We start from the raw sequence: 22,237 nt of genomic DNA, 5'->3' as shown, positions 1-22,237 counted from the left end.
TTTTTAACTTTACTTTTCCGCTGCATGACTAGTTAAATCCGAATTAACTGTCGTTCTGCATAGGCGTGACTGCAGTATGGACGTCATTACGTCATTTATTTTTTTATTCCCGTTGCTGTTGACCGATTGGCACACTGTCACAGTGCAAATTATTTTTGTATTAATCTATTTCGTTATTTTCAGAAACGGGCATCGAATTTTAATTTTTTTTTAATTTCAACTAGTAGATCAGTTTTCTTCAGCCATGTTTTTTGTATTTATTGTAGACTCCTGTGAGGGCATTTGTAAAAGCGAGCATAATCATTTTTAAACATTAAGTAACTTTGGTAACTGTTATAATCTCTTTATTATATGTTGACGTATTAGAACCTCTTACCTAGGTGTTTGATTTTAATCATTGCCCTGTATTCTATCGATAAGATTTTCTATTGGTTGATTATTGTCGGGAGATGTTGTGTTGCGTGATAATGCTCTGTGGACAGACTCCGAAGATGTTTCCCTACCACACAGTACCTACCGGGTAATTTAAAAGACGCTGTCTACGGCAATTCTATTCTCTTATTATCTCACGCGTCGCCAAGATGTTTATTGGGGGACATAAATTCCTTAGTGACAGAGTAATTAAATACCTAAGGAGCTATTCGTAGAGTCACAGCTTTGAATACATGGTGTAGCTGCGTAAGAAAATAATGTCCCTTGCCGAGCCAATAATGGAACGAAAAGACAATTTTAATACTCAGTTATTACCAAACTTTGAGTAGGTTTGTGCGGTCTTGACACTCTTTACAGCATTTTGGATGAACATAAAAGATGTTAAACTCTACAGTGTTTTTACGAAGTCTAGGGTCAAAGGTCTACTTTCATCCTTATGACTTTACGGTGTAATCTAGTATCATGTTAAACCAGAGGTTCTCACAAGGTGGGTTGAGATGTGAAGGATCTATCACGTTTTCCTTTCGGTTGAAAATTTTTAAAAATGTTTCGCTCTTTGTGAAATGAATACGAACAGCGAAGATGTACAAAAATATCCGGATTTTGTTCCCTTATTTCTGACATTCAGCCTTTCTTTAGTAGGGGAAGTATGTAGCAGATGATTTATGAATGCGCATTCTTGTGTCTTACCTGTACTAGAAAGATTACTTCCTATTCATTTAATAGTTGTTTCCTCGGTGTTTCTCATTTTCCAGGATTGAGTTCATAAGGCGTCTAAATGGAACATTATTTTATGGTCTTGCAGCTCGAATATTTAATTTATTAAGTACATATTACTAAAGTAATATGTACTTAATAACCATTTACTATTTTCGCTTGTTCCTAAAGTCGAATGGCTGGCGTGTAACAGCGATGTTAAACCTTCATCTTTTAATCCACTAGATCCATATCATGTAAAGTTTAACTTTCAGTTCCAGGAGTCACAAATTTTTTACCGCCGTATATAAAACGATAGGAATATTTTCACTAAAACTATTGATTTTTTTAAAATTTACCGTTCAAAGATACTGTATTTCTTCCTGTTAAATGACGTTAATTCAGAGACTGGAACAGGGTTTTAGTTTTATTAATGCATTAAATTAAAGGGGATGCTTTACAGAATATTACACTTGATTGAATTGCGTGTTCTTGGTCTGTTCATAGTCATAAGTGTTCAGATACAACTGAAATTATTTAATTAGATCGTCAGACAGTGCAGTTGTGCTGTTATCTGGCCCACTGAACCAAAGTGCAAGTAAAAGGAAAACGTCGAATATGCTCCATAACTAACTTGTACTGGTTTTTGTGTGGTAATATAATGTTGCGTATAGCCGTTATAGCTGTGATTAGTGTCATATTAGACTCGGATTTTAACCATTAAAGGTAGGTATGCGGGCATAATAAAAACAAAGATAAGCAACGTTTCTAACTGTTGAAGTCAGTATTAGCTGTTTGGAAGCGTGCGACCTTGAAAATGCTTTTCGGTACTCCAAAGAAACTTTTTGATGACCTGTTATGAGTAAAACACTGGTTGTAATGATACAACATAAGACATTTCTTGAAATGGTGAGACTCAGTGTAAGAAAGGGACAAATAGAAGATTAAAAGACAAATTATAAAGAAGGAATATGGGCAAGTAAAATAATAAAATAAAAATAAGATGCAAGGCCATGAAGGAGATATAAAATTACAGAAGAAGAAGAACTCAGAAGAGGAGAGGAAGGAAACAAAATGCAAAGAAAAAATATCTTGCTGCAAGGCTTAAGGATACGAAAATAGTGGAATCCGTATTGCTCGAGTTGAAATCTGTTAGTGTTTTCTAGAAATTCCGTACCAATCTTAGCTATAAACCTACAACAAAAGTTGATTTGACGTTGGATCCAAATCCAGTATTTAAGTATGTGTACGTAATGTGTATAGGATTTATGTCGTTGGGTGTGTTTGTTTGTATACCAACAAAGTCCGGAGATTTGAAAAGACACTTACTTACTAACGGTCACGAAAACCTCAACAAATCTTATGAACTGTTGACCTGCATGAAAATGTAGTATTATGAAAGAAAGTTCTCGCATGAGTTCGTAATTCCGAAATCATGTTACGGGCAGCTTGAAACTTTTCGAGGGTCGCATGCTTCCCGCGGGCCGCAGGATACCAACCCTTAGTTCGAACCCAGTTTTCCGAACAATTTTCCGCGGACGTTGCTTTTCACCTGGATCGCGCCGTGTGTCTCGAGAATTAGCAGTACCTGAAGGGGTCCGTGGCGTTGCGTAACGCGGGCGGACGGACTGGCTGGCGTCTGTCGCGAGAGTTTACACTAAGAGGCGCCTGACGTTAGGTCCCCGACCGTATAATATAAACTGCGACCAGCATTAAGACTCGCATGCCGTTTCAGCTAGAGGCACGAGGCATGTGTCTCCAAACCGCGTGCTGGTTTATTAATAGGCACTCTTCTAAACAACGCCTTGCTTTACAGTTACTGCCTGTCATCCACAGACTCCACTCCTTATTCTGCCACGATATATGTGTAAAATCGGCTTTGGAAGTGTCTGATATTATTTAACAGCAGTAAAGAATGTAAGCTACTAGCTACTATCGCCACTCAGGCGGATAACAAGGAGTCCCTGGGGGCGCAGCTCATAGCGCTTCGTATTACAGATGTTTCTAGGTTTAGAGATAATTTATTTTAATGACGTATTCTGGTAATGAAGGTTTATAATCCAAATACAAAATGAAATTTAGGTCACAGGATATCTTGCTGGTCTTTTGTGTAGATCGTTAATGTATCGCGTCCTTCTCGATTAGAAAGACTTCTTCTGTTGCTTGCAGCCGTAAATTTCACTGATTAATTTTATTGTTAAGCAAAGGGCCTACCTTGTTTTTTCGGAAGAACTTAATAGATCTACTTAAAAAAAGATTATTCATTCCTGAAAATGGATAGAAAATTTTTCCTAAAAACGTTATTCTGTACCTATCAGTTTACACGACACTTCTACTCCAAAGTATAATACATATTTCCACTCCTTTTAAATTACTAATTGTTAATGGGGGTCAGCATTTTGAATGTTGCAGTAACATTTTTCACTTGAACCAATGTACTTAATACAGCTGTTATTTTCATCTGGACTTTGAGGCAGTCTTTACAAACGTAAATTCAAATCAATTTAAGACGACTGCTGGCTTAATGTATCGTCAGCGATTGAGCCATGTGTGTTATTCGACATTTTCCAGTTGCCCGTACCAACTTATCTCTACCGTCACACCCACTGAAGAGTTTGTGTGTGTAAAATAGAACACCCGGAATACACATGTATGGGGTTGAAAACTGACATTGACGTCAGCTTTGTTGCTAATGTCGGTAAATTTACCAGAATGAAATGCTTACACATGTAACAAAATTGACTTGCATCACTCAAGACTTCTCAAACAACATAATTCGTTCCTCCTCCTCTAAAGCAAGTCCCAGAATGGTTCTTGACAGATGGATGCGGACACGTGTTACAAGCTGATAAAAAGGGCTCAATCAGTTGCACTGAACTAAGCAGTAGTCTGTTCCACCGACGATCAAAGCAACTTTGTTAGGTTGTAGGCAATAAATGACAGTTGAATGGGATGAAGTTCTCTAGGCATTCTTGTACAGCGTTTCTCCTATAAAGACCATCTATGTTTCTAAATACGTAAACAGTAGGTAATGTATGATTTGAGATTCTCACGGCAACTGGTATAAAAATGGTTAGCTTCTGGGTTATAGCGGGGTATAGTCTGGTGATCGCCCTCATGATGGAGGTAGTATGACCTCTGAAACGTCGGTAAACATCTACCAGACTGCACAGCGCAACAACCCAGAAAACAGAAATCTTCATACTCACCGCTGGAATTTATGTATACTCTAAAGAGGATACTGTTGAATCTTGTTACCGTGTGGTTCTTTTAATCGGCATTCCCTATCTGTGACTGTCTGACCAGCATTTACGTAGTTAACAGTAGCCACAAACAGAAAGAGAAATGAATTAGTACATTTCTTTCATAGCCTGTATCGTGATCCATACATGAAGTTTCTTAAAATACACACAGCGTTTTCCCATATGCTGTGTATCCTCAGAGGGACTCGGTGTTTACGACGGATGAATGCGCGCCTCGGGTGGTCCTATCCATCTAACGCCTTGATATGGGGGAGTGAGGGACGTAAGCAAAGTATGCAACTTGCAGGACTTGCACGTAGCGCGTGTTGTCTAGCTATACGGCGCTACTCTGATGGATAGTCGCGGTGACCCCTCAGCCTCTGAGATAACTTCTGAGCAGAAGAAGAGGGTAGGACGAAGGGGGCGCGTGTCCGCTCTTCTTGTTGACGTCATGTAGAAGCACGTTGTTAATGTTTATTTGCTATGAGGCTCGTGGATTTGAAAGCTGGGTGGTTCGGTGTTGTTCTGAGGCTGGAATGTAGAACTAAATTTTGTTGAAGAAACAAATTTTCATTCAGTTTTATTACAATTAAAATAATGAGGAACATGTTACTGAGAAGAATGTTTGAACCTAAGAATAAATTATAGGGAGAGAATTTCATAATGTTGAGATCATATCGTGTGCCTGAACGATATTATTATACAGTATTCAAATCAAAGAGCACGGAGAGATAAATAAATGAATGCGAAATTTTGACGGAAAACTTGAAGGGAAGTGACCACTTGGAAAATTTTAGCATGTGTGGGACAAATAATATTATAATAATATAATAATAGTTTGTTACAAAGTTACTATTCAATTCTTTTACTTTAGTGGAAATTTTTAATTTTTCCCATTTTTGTACATATCTGTAAGGTCGTAACGATGAAAGCAGTGTTTTCTTAGTATACAGCTTATTATAGCCTAGCTGTATTCTTAACCTTCTATAAATTAAATTAATAAAAGTACGTAAACCAGGAAAGACGAAGTCGGTGAAAGTTTACCCTGTGATAATACTTAGAAAATAGGGCTTTTCTTCAGAAGTATGTTTCCTAAGGATATTACAAAAATGTTTTTATCCCTTAAAAGGTATGCCGCTCTCTGTCTAAGAAGGTTGGGAAAGCATCGTTAATCAAAGAAGAATCGGATTAGTGGCTTAATACAAGTCGAAACGAGTTCATTATTCACATTTTACATTTTCAGATGTAACGGTAATCGAGAAATAAGGTCACCTCGATCGGCGGAGGACACATATTAGAGCAAAACAGATAAACACCGCCTACAAAGTATTTTCATGTTATCTGATTGTTTTATGAGCAATGAAACTTTTCAAACAACGATTGATTTAGTGTTCTATTTCGTTTGTTTGATTAGTCTTTTAGTATTATTCTATTTGACTCAATTTAATTAATGTTAAAATATTTTATTTTCATTCTAAGGAATTAACGTTACATTAAGTTGGCACAACAGTGCTATTGCACAAATAATAAAGTAGTATTTCTTTAATATAAATCATCTGCTCCCTAAATATGTGCTATTGATATAAACTATTTTTCTCTAAAGCCCTTGGAAACAGTATTTGTAGGAACGAAGGTTTAAAAACAATGTCGTGGCTCATTTTACGTATTTCCTTTTAAGGTATCGAATAGATACGAAACTGTATTAAAAATGGCGTCCCAGTATGTTCCGAGTATTAGTTATTCCAGTTAGTTCTTCCTTTTGTCTTCAGATTAAATAAATAAAAGAATTACACCTTAATTTTTGCATAACTTTACTTGGTATGCTTATAGCCATTATATTATTGTACTGGAAATCATGGGTTTTTTTAGCAACAGGATTCTGTTATTGTTCCTAATGTCAAACAACTTAATAAATGATCAGGGTTCAAACACACAAGACCGTTAGAGCTTGAAAAATTAAATTTGTCAGTTGTAACCTGCCGACAGTACAAATGATTATGAACTTGTAATTTAACATGATATGCAGCTACAGTTTCCAGTCAAAAATTTAAGTAACTAATAAAAGCTAGTTGGTAAGACTTGATTCGTCTACATAACTAAGTTTTGAATGTAAGTAAGAAAGAATCTGAAATACCTTAGTAAACAGTTCTAATTTATTGCCTTACTTTGTAAGAACACAATTTATAATGCCAAAAATTTAAATTTAAAGATGCTTGAAGAACTGTTAACATATGCATAAGGAGGTATCAATCGGAGCATTTTAACATAAATTGTTTTCCTTTGCATTATTTTCGTTAATTTTTAGTATATAATAGCAGTCGTAATAATAAAAGTTTCATCCACTGAATTCACGTCCTTTATTAATGTCAATAGCAAATAGCGGTGACAAACATGCGCGTCATAAGGGAACAAATTGAAACAGTCTAGACACTTTCAGGAACAGAATATAGGTGGTTATATGTTCTTACATCCAGACTTGTCTTGACAAATAAAGCAAGGAACACTATGGTGGCTATACTTATGTATTTTCAAATGTCACTGAAGGCAGCCTCTACGTAGAAAAAATATATTTTAAGGCGCATTCTACAAATACAACTTCTGCACATCTCGTGGTCGCAAAGAGACGGCATCTCCGTTCTCTCTGCGATATCCCAGTCCGAGGTAAACTGGGGGTTGTGCCACGTAATGTGTCGCCGGGGACAGAAGCAAAGTCGACCCTTCGCCAACACAAAAGCAGTCGCTAGGAGACGTACGGCGTCCAGCACTAAGAGGCAATCGGCATTCTAGAAACGTCTTGGCTCTCAGAAGAAAACAGCGGTCAAGCTTTGTGCAGATCTCTGGAGAATGGAACACGCGCTATTGATATGACACCAGGTGACAAGCAAGAGATTGCAGCCCATTCTAAAATAACAGAGTGAGATAGGAGAGAGTGGGGAAGACATCTTGGAATGAGTCATCATCCAGGGACCAGTCAGTTACCGTCTGGAGGATGGGAATGATGCAGGTCACAGAGGGCACTACCATAAATCCCTACGACGCATCCAGGATTCTTCTCTATGGCTTCCAGCTGTCGTATACCATAGAGATAAATAGGATACATGCATCGGGTACAAAGTGTATTAGTTATGTGTGGCAGTCTGGATGACCTGAAAATCTTCTCAGAAGCACGGAATTGATTTTACACTTGAACCTTTGCGGGCAGTGTTTTCGAACCTGTAGTTTGTCAAAAGCCGCAAAATTAGGTACTTTAATACACTAGTTCTTTATCTAGTTTCTTCTGTTACACCTTTTCTCCATACACGTGGTCGATGTATTTGTGACATTTAAGATGGCATCAAAAGTGGAATTAGTTTTAGAATTTACTTTTGTTATTCTTTTCAAAATTATTCCCAAAACGTGAAAAAATAATTTTGTCTGGTTTGGCTGCAAGTGTTTGCCTCTTATTCTGATCGAATAGCATAAGTTGCACGTGTTTGAAAACAGTTCGCTGTGGAAAATACTCAGACTAGTCAAATCTGTGTGAGATTTGAGGTGTTTACGGCAGTGAGGATTATGTTCTTGAGCGCAGTACCCCAGAAAGCCCGTCCACTTCATTGCCTCCTGTTTTACTCGCTGCGTCTAATTTTAAAATATTCAAAATATTTCTAAATTAAGCACTAAAGAAGAGAATGCATTGTAAATGCGCTATAGTAGTAAGGACTTCAGACACGTTGACAAACTTCTACCAGGCTACACTGTGTAACAATCCAGAAGACAGCCATCTGTGTATAAAACTTACGGTTCACGGACCTTAGTTTACGAATCTTCTTTATGAAAGACTGAGCAGCCGACAAGAATTTAAATTTTGTTTGAGAACAATAATTCCATGTTCTTGGCGTCGCAGTTTGTATTAATGCCCCAGGACTTACGTGAAAGGCGACATTAGACATTTCTTTGATCAGATCTCTTTTTATGATTACATCTTTCAGTAGGAATTCTTTCCTTTTTCTTTATGTCGTGTTCTGAATTCTTGGGGTCGCTTCGGATGACATTAGCGTCACCGCGTGTCCTTGATAGTGCAGCCCATTAGCACACCGAGGGAGCAGCTGCAACATTGTGTTCTCCCCGAGGTGACAATGGCGTGCGGGAGGTAGACCTCTTTTTATTACTTCACCTCACTTGTGCAATCAAAGGAACATAGTTTAGTGTCATAAAATGTTAGGGTTATATGAGGTATCTTTAACAGGTTCCGTAACTGAGAACTACAAAGTATCTTGGTTTACGCGGTGACATGTTTGGTTATCTCTCAGGGGTTTGTGGGTCGAGGATGAATTTGGAAAGTGTGTTCTTGTGGTCCCTTTTAAGTTAAACACTGAAGTTCTGTTTATGGCCGCTAGAGAAACCAAGATTATTTTAATAAGATAACTGTCTTGTGGGTTGTAGCGCCGTATAGTCTGGTAGATGTTCACCAACTTTTCAGAGGTGCTTGCTGTCTCTATCATCAGGACATATACAATTTTTGTATAAATGTAATGAGAGAATTAAATATTGGCTGGCTTCTAGGTTCGATCTAAGAACCTATGTTATTCGTTGCCGTAAAATATAATTTCATATGATATAAATTAAATTTAACTGTGTTTTTTGTTGTTGTAAAGTGATTAGTTTTGAATTTAAGGTAAGTGTAGCATTATTTAACCTATGAAAACACTTTAAGCCAATAAGTAATTCAGTATAACCTAATAATAGTACCATGTTAAAAGCCAACACACCAGGAGCTTAAAAATTACCATTATTATCAATCAAAGTTTTAGAATTATAATGATCTTACATTATGTAATCAATTTCATTGACTTGTAATGTTAATTGAATAAATTCCTGTATTTGCCAGAGGTACGCAAAATGTTGTTCGGTTAATTATTATGGAAGACATGCGAAAATAAGCTGACTGTTAGCTTGTTCTTGTTTTTATATATGGGATGTATAATAACAACGGTGATTACTAGCAAGCCATTTAATCCCATCATCTGTTTCAAATTAATTTCCAAGCATTTGCATAATTCCTTTCTTCGCTAATATCAGAAGTGTTAATATTGCAATATATACCAGGCATCTGGCGTAATCCTCAAGTAGCCTTGGTAATGGCCCTAGCATCGGTTTTCGTAACTACGTCGGCTGCATTTCACTGCTGGAAGATTTTATGGGTAGAAACAGTTTTCGACCGTCATTCATCAATGTATTAAGTTGTGGTTTTTTCTTTGGTTTGGACACTGTGCATCGTTCCAGTGTTAGCTATTCTAACTTGTATTACAGAAGTACTTTGTTCGTATCTCGACAGTATATTTACTGTACTTTGTGACATTTTTGTCCTTTTCCTCAGTCCCTGAAGGCTAATTCCGGAATAGTATTTTTAAATCAGTCGTGATTGATTTATCTTAAATCCCTTTAGGTTCACTGAGTGTGAAAATCTCGCATTTGCTGTTAAATTCCCCGTGAATTTATTACGATGTTGTTAATAATTTAGTATCCGTCGTCTCGGAACTAGCTTCCAAATTACCTCAAGTCCTCGAAATATGTTTTGGATCACTTGCTCACAATGAAAATATGTGTGAGATTAACCCGATAATGAATTACCTTGCATAATTATTCCGTTTCTGGTGTTTACTTCGTAGTGAGGTCTGTTCACTAATTTATGAATACGCAATTCTACGCGTTTTCAAGTTCGCGTAAACTTTGCTAACTATTGACGTTGCCCACCTGAATGTTCCATTCTTCTTTATTCATACAGATATATATAACACAGGTGATATTTCACGTTCTGACGGCGGCGAGCATGATGTATTCTGTCTTGTGAGATATTGCACCTTATAGTCTTGTAGATCTTTACTAACGATATATAAGAATTTATTGTTTCCATCATCAGGACGGTGATAATGTGTGACATGTGAATGTTTCCTGAATCATCACGAATCTAAACTATTTACTTGTTTCAGTTTTCATTAAATTTTAAAGAGACAAGCTGAAATAATCTCTAATTGTCTCATGTTCAAAGAAGTTTGTAACGAAGCTTACTCCCACAGTACTGGTGGCGTTACACACTGCAATCCATCCTCAGGTTTTCGATTTCTCTTTGTACTTAAATTTCATTCAAGTATTTTCTTTCGTAATTCTCCGTAGGACTTGAAGCTATGGATGGCCTGAGGGTTGTAGCGGGATGCCAGAGGGGTGTGGGTGGGATTTGTTGAGTTGACACCAGTAAATGACAACGATAGGGGAGACCCCTTGTGGCTGGAGGCAACAAGTTTAACTTTGCGGCCGAGAGAGACAACTTGACATGGAGTCTTTTTATTCAGGAGACGAAAAACTAGAAGGGGAAATCGCTAAGTTTCCCTTTAGAGGGAAGGAAATTGGATTAAATTAGTGTTTTATACCCATGAAGTGAAGAAAAGAAGTTAAAAAGAACAAGATACGCATTATTGTAAATGTATGGGATTAAAAGCCACATGGTTTAGTAGCTTCGCCAGTGCTTATTAAATAGTTTTTAGAAGTTCAGAGGTATTACTGCCTCCGTCATCAGTAAACCTCTGAGACGTCTGCATACTTCCACCAGACTACACGGCGCAACATCCCAGAGACAGTGATCTTTAAAATCGTCGCCGTGAGAACCTGAAAATTACCTATTAATCCAGTATTTGTGCAGATCGACCAGGGTAAGTTGTTACATCATTTGACCTGGCATTACTTCCTGTGACCTACTTGCCACGCATGAGGCAGGTCAGTAATACTGGGGGTTATTTGAATTACATGTCGGAAACCCACCATTTAAAAGACCAAAAAGGAGATGGAGGAATAATATTAAAGTGGATCTTGTAAATAATGTGGCCGAGAATCGCGACCAGTGGCGGACTTCGTTTTTTCCAATATGACTTTGGATTTCTGACTCGTACACACGTAGCGCTATTAGACTGTGAAAAGTTTCAACAACTGAAATTGTCAAAAGTGGATATAAAATATTATAAATGTTTGTGCAGACCTACTGTATTTAGAGACGCTTTTGTACGTTTTGTTGTGCAAAAATAAAATTGCCCTATGTAATTGTTAACCGTTTACGTAATTCGTGATTTCGTCTAAAAAGTAGGCCAGCTTCTTCTTCTACATTTAAGTAACAGCCGGTCTGTTTCATTTTCCTTTATTTCTTCTTCTTCCTCCTCCTCCTCTTCTGTTGTTCCTTTACTTGACTATGTCCTGCACGTAGGGCTATCTTGGTTGTCTATCCCGCAGGGGTTCTTTTCATAAGAGCAACTTAGAAGCTATCGCCACGTCGCGGGAGGTTCAAAGGCTACCAGAAAGAAATGCAGTAATGAACTGAGGCGAGGGTGGCTGAAAAGAGAGCTGAGCTGTAAAATGCTACTCCGGACACAGTGGAGGACTAATCACTAATTAAAGAGGATTATTCTGCCATGTAGGTGCAAAGGAATTAATGTACCCTGCTGAGTCTCTCCGCTGTTCACAAGAGATTTGTGTTGTTAATGCGCCGGCTGTTTAATTGTTGGTTGATTAATGGGTTTGTAGTCGACTCAAATACAGTGCTTTAAACCGACTGTCAACTAACCAAGGTAACCTAATTTAGGAAGATAATCTATATCTCATAGTGGGAAACCGACTTTGCTCCATGGAGTAAGTCGACAAGAACTCCGAATAGGGGATTTTTGAATAACGTCAGCTCCTTGATAAGTGTACAATATTGTAATATAAAAACGAGGGGGGCCACGGTAATTTATTCCAGATTTTTGCTCTTTGGACACATGCAAAGAACTTGAATGGAAACATTTTTGTAACAGAAATTGGTACTTTGATCAGTGACTTTGTTGTGGCAGACAACGTCTTTGACAATTTGATAATTTCTTTCGTGCTTTTGTCTCCGTAAGAAACTCCTCTCCGTTAATTTGTAATCGTCTAACAAATCGTATTTATCGTAGTAAAGTAATTAATTAATTACAAATACGCCTGTAAATAGATGGGTGGATGAACGGCAGCTGCAGATGGACATATTTTGAATTGAGTGTAATTCTATAAGTGTTTTCCGGTAAATGGAATCTTGAGTTTACGCAAGTACCGATGATTGCGTTTCAGAATTGATGCAGAAGTTGGCGTCGCTCTGATGCCGGGAAAAATACAAGTTTTGGGATCCGGCTTACGAAAGCTGCTAAATTACGCTACAGAATTGACAGTTCAGTCACAGTAGACCAGCTTAGATACGCCTCAGCTTAATTTTAACTGGCATTGTGGACATTTTATTTGGTCACGATATAGGAAATGTCGTTCACACAGTCCGTTTAAAAGTCTGTATTACAGTTTGCACAAGAGACTGATGTTGATATTTTATATTATGATTGTGGTAAAACTGTGAAGGGATTTTTCTGGAGTGTAAGTTTAATAAAATAGACCTAATTACGTGTATGTTTCTTATCGACTGGTGGAATAACGTTTTTCTTACAGGATAGTTTTTTAGGTCTCTGCGTTGCTTTAAACAGTGCCATAGCTGCTGAAGTTGCCAAAATGAAATGGTAACCTACAAAGTTTGTAACCGTCACCAGAACGCATTCTTCAAGGTAATTTTGCTGTGACCTTGAAATAAGCAGTTCGGTGACGGCTACTATAAACAAGTTAAGTTTGGATACCATGAAGCATGTTATACAAAAAACGCTGTTTAAAATAAAGTTTCAGGTTAAAGCATTTAGAATAGCGTAACTTCTGCTCTGATATGTCACTCATCTGGATATTTATTTATGTTAATTTATCGACGATTTCAGTAGTCCAGATTACGTTATTTTGAATGATATTATGATATAATTAATTGTAAGGAATATGGAACGAAGCGCCTATGGCTTAATTATGCTACTGCCATGATATTTTCCTGGTGTAACTGAAAAAGTAGATATTACTTCATTCGGGATAGCTTGTGTGTGGTCTGTGAATGTCACTGTTCAAATCTACAATTTGTTTTCTCGGCCACTAATTTCTGTGTGTGGAGAGACGGGTTTATATGGAAGGATGGTTCGGCAGACCGATAGTTGATAAATAAATTGACAATGAAAATGTCGTCCAGAATACGTATCGCAGTACTGCTGTGTCCATAGGCCTCCCGCCTAAGAATCACGCGTAAAAACGGGCTGAAGTTGTGGGTGGCGAGGAACTGATTGCAGCTCTTAGAATGAAAGAAGAGTCCGGTTGAAAGGAAGAGGAGGAAAACAAAACATCCTAAGGAGGAAAAGTAGTAGGAAGTAGGAGTGTAATTTGGCGTCTATAGCAGGCCGGTGGACGTGGCAGGCATACAGCGCAGGCAGGCGGTAAGAGGCAGTGAACAGTTCAGGAATTTTGTATTGTGGCACAAAGTGATGCTGCACTACCTGTCACTTCTGAGATCTGCTTCTTCTAATTCGTTGGCACTCCAAGTTCACTACGTTAACGTTACTGAGATTCTAAAATATTAACTGCGTTGGCACAATAGACGACTGAGAAATTTATCGCGGTTTTCCTTAGTCCCTTAAGGGAAGTACTGAATAAAACCTTAAAAAGGCCACGATGCGTTCTTTCACAGGTTCTTAAACAGTCATTATTCTTAGCCATCTTTCTGATCTGTGCGATCAAAAAGCTCGTCAAAGAAACTAAAATGCTGAAGCGTTGGATAATGAAACCGTGAAAATACAGGACCATACTGCTTCCATCCCAAAGTCACTGGTATTTCTATCTCATAAGTAGTACACCTCAGACTTGTTTAGCCTCAGACCTAAACTTCCATAAACTAAAAATTATATGATGCAGTCTTCAATTTTATAATGTTACTAGCATAGTATGACCCGTAAAATTTTGTAAGAATGAACTATTTTTGTTGAAGATTAATACAATTTATTGGTGTATTTTCCTTGAAAATCGCGTTAAAAATTAAAATATGACATTTCGTAAAATATTAAATAAAATTTGAAAAGAATCTTTCTCTTAAAGGCGCCTGAAGCCACCATAGGCGCCACCATACCTCACCATAGGCGCCACCATAGTCCCGTTTGCATTTCTTGCTCCCAGAGTCGCCGCAGCCAGAACTTAATTCTAGTTTTTTCAACATCGCGCGAAGGGTACAGTCTCATAGTCAAGCGTGACGGACACCGAGTTTATATTAGCAGTAGAGGAAGACACGTCATTGTCTGAATACTATGTTGTGAGACTGTACAAACAAGCACATAGTCTGACAAGTGGACGGAGCTCTGGCAGACTGAAGGACGGCTCTCCAGTTGTGTTGTGGGGTCAAGTGGGGAAACAATCTGGAGCGAGGGTTGATGTGGGTGAAAAGTAGCAGAGACACTGGGAAGGGGAGATGAATCAAGACAAGGGACTTTGGAGGGCGGGGGTGTTCTGATGAGGGAAAGTGGGACTACAGCATCAGTGATGTGCTCCGTCTCCTTCATTCCGCCACACACACATTGGTACTCCCTCTGCAACTCACACAAACCACAATAACACAGATGAATGGCCGAAATTCCTAAACATTTCTCTTATTGTGCAATAGCACGAAACTACAATGTGCGTATGATAACTTTGAAACCGCAGTTCGGATAAGGAAGTTTGGACTCGTACTAGGTGGTTCGATAGGAAGCCCTGTAACGAAACCAGAAAAGAAACTAACATATTGTCAAGAGTAGTAGAAATTCAGAAGAAGTATTTCAATTTTTTAAAATTGAAAAGTGTAACAAATAAGGATCAAATTAAAAGAATACTTCTCTATATTTACTTTTTTTTACGAAAGCTGCGAAGCACTAACACGTAAGCACTTGTTATTAAGTACTTTTTTTGTCTACACAAACAGTAATTTCAGATATATTACGCAAGAGAATGCCTCACTATATGAGCTTAAACGATTATTTTCTGTGTTGTATAGAAGTACATGTACATGGCAGACCATGGATAAGTGAACAGTCTTTCGTTTCATTGGATTTTTCCCACAAAGCAGTATGTAAAATTAAATTAACTAATGTTGTGTAACAAAAATAACATAAAGCATCAAAGAATAAAGAATTCAAGAGTATGTAAGTTAACATACAGCAAACTCCAGCTTGTTCTTATACGGAGGTTGTAATAATTGTGCTTCTCTGTAGTACTTGCAAATAGTACACCTCTTTTAAAAGCTTTGCAACGGCAACAGTCATCATCTCATAAATCCCAAATCCCTTAACAGAAAATGATCACCATACCATAGCAACAGTAATATAACAACACACATTCATTAATATTATCACACAAGGCATCAAATCCCTTTTAAACAGAAAATGATTACCAACTAATCAACGTTACTTATTATATTCTTAGATGTTGTCTGTCTCTCAAAGATTTGTAGCAGAGGGCTGATTAGAACGCATGATATGAATATTTAAATCGTCTTTAAACTTTCGAAAAATGTAAATAAATTAATAGTAATTGCTTGAAGCATGAAACGTTTGCTGAGCAATGAAACAGTAGTGGACATGCTGTAGGCCTCCAGAGCGAACACATTTGCTGTCTTTATAAGTAGGCCTGTAGAAATAGTCTAACTTCACTGTATCTTTGTATCGGGCATATGGACAGCCGACAACCTGGTACAAATCATTCACCATAAAACGTTCCGTTACGAAGCCTGTACAAAGACCCTGTAATTGAACGAATTCTTTGGAACGACCTGGTGGACTTTTGAAAGACATGAAAATTGGTAGTCGGAGAGACGATATAGGAGAGGAATTCAGGCATTGGTTACGGATGTAACGAAGTACAATTTGGATCTAGTAGGAATAGAGAAGGCTTGGTTGACTGTTGACGATAAGCATGAAGAATGGGTTTATGTATTTAACCGTGCGAAAGTAACAAGGATTACAGCTTCAGAACTCAATGTTAGTGAATAAGTGTCTTACAACAGTTAGGAAAGTGCAGTTTTTCTTATAGAAAGCCATACTTACGTCATTTAGAATCTGTTTCGATTTTATTATTGTAATGGTATTATCTATCGCAAGGTATAAATTACGAAAGAAATTAATTTTATTGTGAATTGTAACACACAACGTACATGTTGATTTCATAGACACCTCTTAAAAATCTGCTAAATTTTAAGTGCTAAATCTGTAAGAAATAACGTTTTAAAACCAACAGTAGGTAACAAGAAGTATTAGTCATAATGGGATGAAGTTGGTAAACTTTGTTGTATAGTTTACTTGATATTCGTAGGGTACATAAATTAATGTAAAAGGAAGGGGTCAAGAAATGCATTTGGAATTTTGGTGAGGAACCCTTTCAAAGACCGGCCACCTGAAAGATTAATTTCCATTCCATAGAATATGTGACCTGTTCAACAGGAATTTAGGTGAACGATCTATAAAGATTATGCATGTTCAAGTTGAATCAGCTTCCTCGGATTTAATCTCCATTTTACTGCCATGTGAGCAGTTGCGTTTCTGGTGGCCACCGGTGGAGTTACGTCACTGCTTTAGAAACAAATTGAACGTCTCCTTCCGGTGGTTTAATTTTTATTTCATGCGCCGTCCAGCTTTTTTTAAACAAGCATTTGAAACCACGTAAATAATTTTTGTTTATCCTGCTTATTTACTTGCATATATTTATAATTAGCAGATTTTTCCCTCTAAATATTTATATTTTACGTTATTATCGAGGAAGTAAAGTAAAGTAAAGTAAAGTTTGTCCCGCTACGTGCCGTAAAGGCGCTTGGGGGGAGTGGAGGTATAGCTCCTCTCTTTCTTGACCTCGGCACTAGATCGGGGTGAGTGGTCAGAATCACGCCCCGGCCGGCTTTACCCCCGGGAAAGGACCCCGGTACCCATTGTAGAGGAGGCTGGGTGGGCCCCAGAGCCGGTCTGGACGCAGAGGCTAAGGGAAAAATCCTCTGCCCCCGTCGGGTATCGAACCCCGGTCGCCCAGTCCGTAGCTAGTCACTATACTGACTGAGCTAACAATTTAAAATTTTATAAACTTATCAAACAGTTACTCATACTGATATTGGACTGACTGGTAATATTGTTAGATTATTAGCCTGGGAATATTTGTATTTAATTCGTTGGTACAAACCTTTATTGTGCAGAAAATTCCCGGCTTCTGATTTTAAATGACCAATATTGCGAGTAGCATTCGCTGTTTTTCAAAATACCGGTGCAAACACGTGCTTGTCCTGAGATGGATTACGGAGTAAGGAATTTACTTCGCTGATGTAAGCAAAATATGAAAAGAATTAATATATAGATACAATAAAATTATACATTCATATGAAACACGGAACTTTTTATAAGACCCTGTGTTGTGTATTAGTCTGTACCAAGCTGAGATAATTCGCAGATGGGAGACTTTAACATTTACCGTAGTCTATAATTTGTTAAGAAGCCGGCCAAACTTCGTGTTGTTCTTGTCCCGGGTTGGTTCTTCTCTTTCTGGTTACATCTAGGCCTGCAAGACGTCGTGGTCAACTATAACGCAACTTAAAACACGCAGAGAGTGCGGACGAACTGCTTCCTCTGTTAGAAAAAGGAGGATACCAGGAAATCAGAGGGCGTTCCGTAATTATCGCTGTGGAACTAAATTTTATAAAGTCCCGAAATTATTGTTTTACATTTCGTTCGCCAATAAGTTACTTAATATAAAGGTAGCCTTTGGGTCGCGTTTAATTCATGCAAAAGTTACGAACATTTGTATACTGAACCAAACTAATAAGGTAGACATATAACCAAAAGACAGTATTAAAAATCTTACGATAGGATGGTAGGAATTATTTTATATATATCATAAGAGTAAAAACTTATTTATTTACTTGGCCAGATAAATATGCGAGTTTATGAAACAATGAAATAATATTCCGGTGAAATTTTTTAAGTTCTCACGGCGACGAGTGTAAAAATGGCTGTATTCTGGGATGTTAAACAGCTTCGAGTCCTGCCCTAAAGGTCAGGAAGTACAGAAATCCAATATTATTAAATCCCTTTAACACTCGCACTACAAAACTAAACAGATTAATAATAATATTATTATTCATCGCTGTTGTGTTTCCACTAAAACATTTCTTATATATTTCTTCAACCTGATTATGGAGGATGTAAGACCCTCTGAAACCGGAAGTTTTGCTTCTGATAGTTTTGTCGTGTAAAATTTAATCAGTCGTGAGATCTCGAGAATTTTCGTTTCAACTACATTTGTCAGGAGAAAACTGAACGTGGTTTCCATAGGTTCAGAATGGGAGACGGTACTTCCCCACCAACGCAAGTGACGCTAATCTTCCACAATTCTTTACTGTCTCGCGTTTATCAGTGGCACATTTCCTTTCGCTCAATAAACGTGTCAGTGTGAACAATACCCACTTGCAAGCCCATGACGTAATCCTTTCTGATACAATCTGACTTCCACTACTACAAAGGAACTGCAGGTCTAAGGTCACAGACGATCGTGTCACGTCTGCGTTGTCGTTATGAAAAAGCCACTAAATTGGGAAATTATTAATGGTAGCGTAGCTGTGCACGTATTATTAGTCCTGTATTTGTTTTCGTTCCTGGATTCACCTTGGGCCATAAAATGGCGGAGATAAGTTAGACAGGTAACTTGTATGATGTCATTCCAAGGTAATCTTTGGGTTTTAGAGTGTTGGTTATTTTCTTTAAAATTGTGATGCCATCCTATTACACGAAAACAAAATTTGTGACACATAAATTGTGGGAAATGTAATTTTCGGAGGTCAGGATGGACCTCGGTATTATTTTACATTAGTTATGTTATTAGGGAGACGTAATTTGTGGTTTTTCCAGGTATTATTACAAGGATGCAAAAGCACTTGGTATAAAAAATTGTGCGTTATGGAGGCGTACAAAATTATGTTACCTCCGGAGTCAAGGGAAAAGAAAGGATCTTCCGTCACACGTTCGAATTCCCATCATTCAATGCAGTTATGAATTCTCAAATTTTGTGATGCGATTGAAACAGAAAATGCAAATAGGAAATTTTCGCTGAAGTTTATGTGATTTTTTGTGCAACGTAGGGCGTAATAAATTTGTGTTATGTGAATAGCACTTTTTAATAATATCACATTTTCCAAATAAAATTAAAAAATAATTCTTTCATGTTCTGGTTACGATACTTGATGCAAGCCTATAATTAGAAATATTTCTTTTTTCCCCCTGCCTTCGCTTTAAGCTCTCGTGTGTCGAGGCAGAGTCAAGCTCATATAAAGTGGCCCAGAACAAACTCCACAACAATTTTAGAGTGATAATGAAGATAAAAATTACATCCTTTTGCGGACTCGAAATTCGACTCACCATACTCCAGTCTTAAAATTGTCATAATTAATTCATTAAAATCTTTCGACATAACCAGAATCACGAACTACTCTTCCGTAATTAATATTCAGTACACATTTTTATGATTCTGGCATTTGAAGCATGAATTAATGCCTAGATTTTCGTTTGATAGTATCGACTTCGATTCTCGTCACTCGATTAATAATTTGCTTTATTCCATGTTATAACCTCTAAATACATACCTTTAAGAGATAATTAATATTCTAAAGTTTATTAAATGTTAGTGTGCTATACATAAAAGCCTAAATTTATGTCAAATGATAATTATAAAAGACTTATTTACAGCACATACACCATGGACATTTACTTATAACCGGTTATAATAAAACGGCTTCGTTATATGGCGATTAACTTTCTTAATGAACCCGTCCAATCAACCACGGCACATAAACAAGAGGTTGTAAAATATAAAAGTTTAACTTTTTTTCTAATTGTAAGGTGAAATTACAAGTTGATGATTTTTACGGCTTGAAACGGGACATTTAACGAGTGTCATTTTTCTGATTGCGCCGGTAGCATGACATCGCAATGAAAGCATTTGGATTGAAAACTTAACCGAATTATAATACTTTGTTTTAAAATCACATTTAAAGGATTTTATGAATAAATTAGACATGAACAAACTTCTCCTTAAGTCATCCGCCATTAATAGTGTCATACGTTATTAAGGTATGTGATAGTCATGTAAACTTTGTAATCGTTCAAGACTTAACTAATTTCATTTTTCAGTTCTAACTAATTGGGGCCCCTCGCTTGCCCGATTCACGATTCTGAATTATTAAACAACACAAATAAATCGTAAATTATTAGGTTTACTCCTCAACAAAGCAAGTGCAGTCATGAATAATATGCAGTAGGTCACATGATAATAGTATCTAGGTGACCCGGTGCCACTGACTGCATAACGTAGATACTTAGCAGTCTCCCATGCCTCATTTGGCACGGGAAAGTAACAGAAGTATAGTTCAGGCACGCGACATCCTTGTCTTTAAGTCTTAAACTTTTTGTTGTGAGGTTTTACAAAACAGGTGAAAAGAGTTCAAACTTCATTATAGGCCCTCCCCGCCAGGCAGAATTATAATTTCTGTTCAAGAGTTCAGTAAGGTTTCTGTTTATCCCATTAAATATCATATATATATATATATATATATCCTAGTATTTTATGTAATTTGTTTCTTGTCAGATGTGTACTATCCATAACTCAGTATCTCTGATTGCATCAAAAGTGAATCTTTCTCTTCCCGATTACTGTATTCATTGTCCTCTTGTTTTTATGAGTACATGGAGCAAACTCATTACGTAGAGGGCGCATCTGTCTGTCTGTCGCCCTTTTCACCGGAATACCAAACGTACTGACAACGTACGAAACCCATGAATGCACTCTGTTAGCACAATGGAGAGCTATTTAATATTAAAGCATGTAGTGTACAGAATTGCCACTGGGGTTTAAAGGTTGAAAGCTAACTGAAACCTGAAAATACCCGAGACTTTCGTAATTATTTCAGGAGAAAATAAAACAGTGATGTTTTGGAAACCCGTTTCTGCGGAAGTAGTTATTAACATTAGCAGTAGACCGATGAACCATCGCGTATGCCAACTATTGATTGAGCTCAGACAAGAAATAACTAAACGAGCTGTCAACAAACGTGACAAGGCTAAACTAGAACATTCTGTTTGTTTGAAGACGTAGAAGTGTGATCCCGTAAGACATCAGTTATGGTAATTCCTTCACACCTACTCAGCTGCACTTTGCGATTAAAAATAAAAATGCCTTTCGGTTAAGTGTTGACATGTGGCCGAGGAAGATTATACACCCAACCTAAGATCACGTTCTGCATTTAATTTACATTTCAGTAAGTCAGTAATAACTTAGTCACATACAAATAAACACAAATTAACATTTTAGGCTCATTGCGGGGGGGGGGGGGTGTATAGAACTTTGAGAGTGAAATTTCAGGTTCTGACGGTGACGATTATGAAGGTGGCTGTCTTCAGGGTTGTTGTGCCGTGTAGGTGGATTGAGGTTTAAAAACGAAAGATAAATTCAAAATATTGGAACTATTTACTGCACCGATATCAAGAAGCGCTCTTTTCTCTTCACTAGATGTTGTGTTGTGGACATTGTTTTGTTATATATTATCTCATAGTGATAAGAGTTATGCTCGTAACCACAGCACCTTGGTGTTCCACGCTTAGTAGAGCAATATCAAATTATGAAATATGGCAGTCGAAAGTGTATTATTATTAAAGGCTTGTCAGTACCGCCATTATAATCACCGATTTTGATATCCTACACAAACACGGCTCTTTTATCTGCTGTCTGTTTTACTAAATATACACTCTTTATTCTGCTGTTAATCTCAAGAATTACTGTACACTTTGCTAAATCACACAAAGTTAACTCGGTCTGTGTAATGACAGGCTATGGACTGGCCCATCGGAGTTCGATTCCCCGTAGAGGCAGGAATTATTCTCCTTTCCACGTCTTCCACACCGTCTGTGGGCATCAGCCTGTCGATTATT

The 22,237-nt window shown here is 37.5% G+C and overlaps 1 long non-coding RNA gene across 2 annotated transcripts in view; it reads left to right on the top strand.

Annotated features, from left to right (window-relative positions):
• LOC110829823 (uncharacterized) overlaps positions 1-22,237 on the top strand; it is a 371,352-nt gene that overhangs the window by 208,516 nt on the left and 140,599 nt on the right. The gene's annotated exons all lie outside the window — the stretch shown is intronic.

The sequence above is a fragment of the Zootermopsis nevadensis genome, unplaced genomic scaffold, assembly GCF_977971745.1.
Source record: "Zootermopsis nevadensis isolate Lab colony 2312 unplaced genomic scaffold, Znev_1.0 Znev_ptg000008l, whole genome shotgun sequence".
NCBI classification, from domain to species: domain Eukaryota; kingdom Metazoa; phylum Arthropoda; class Insecta; order Blattodea; family Termopsidae; genus Zootermopsis; species Zootermopsis nevadensis.
The sequence above is the reverse complement of the archived record's forward strand: the minus strand, read 5'-3'. Positions and strand labels throughout refer to the sequence as shown.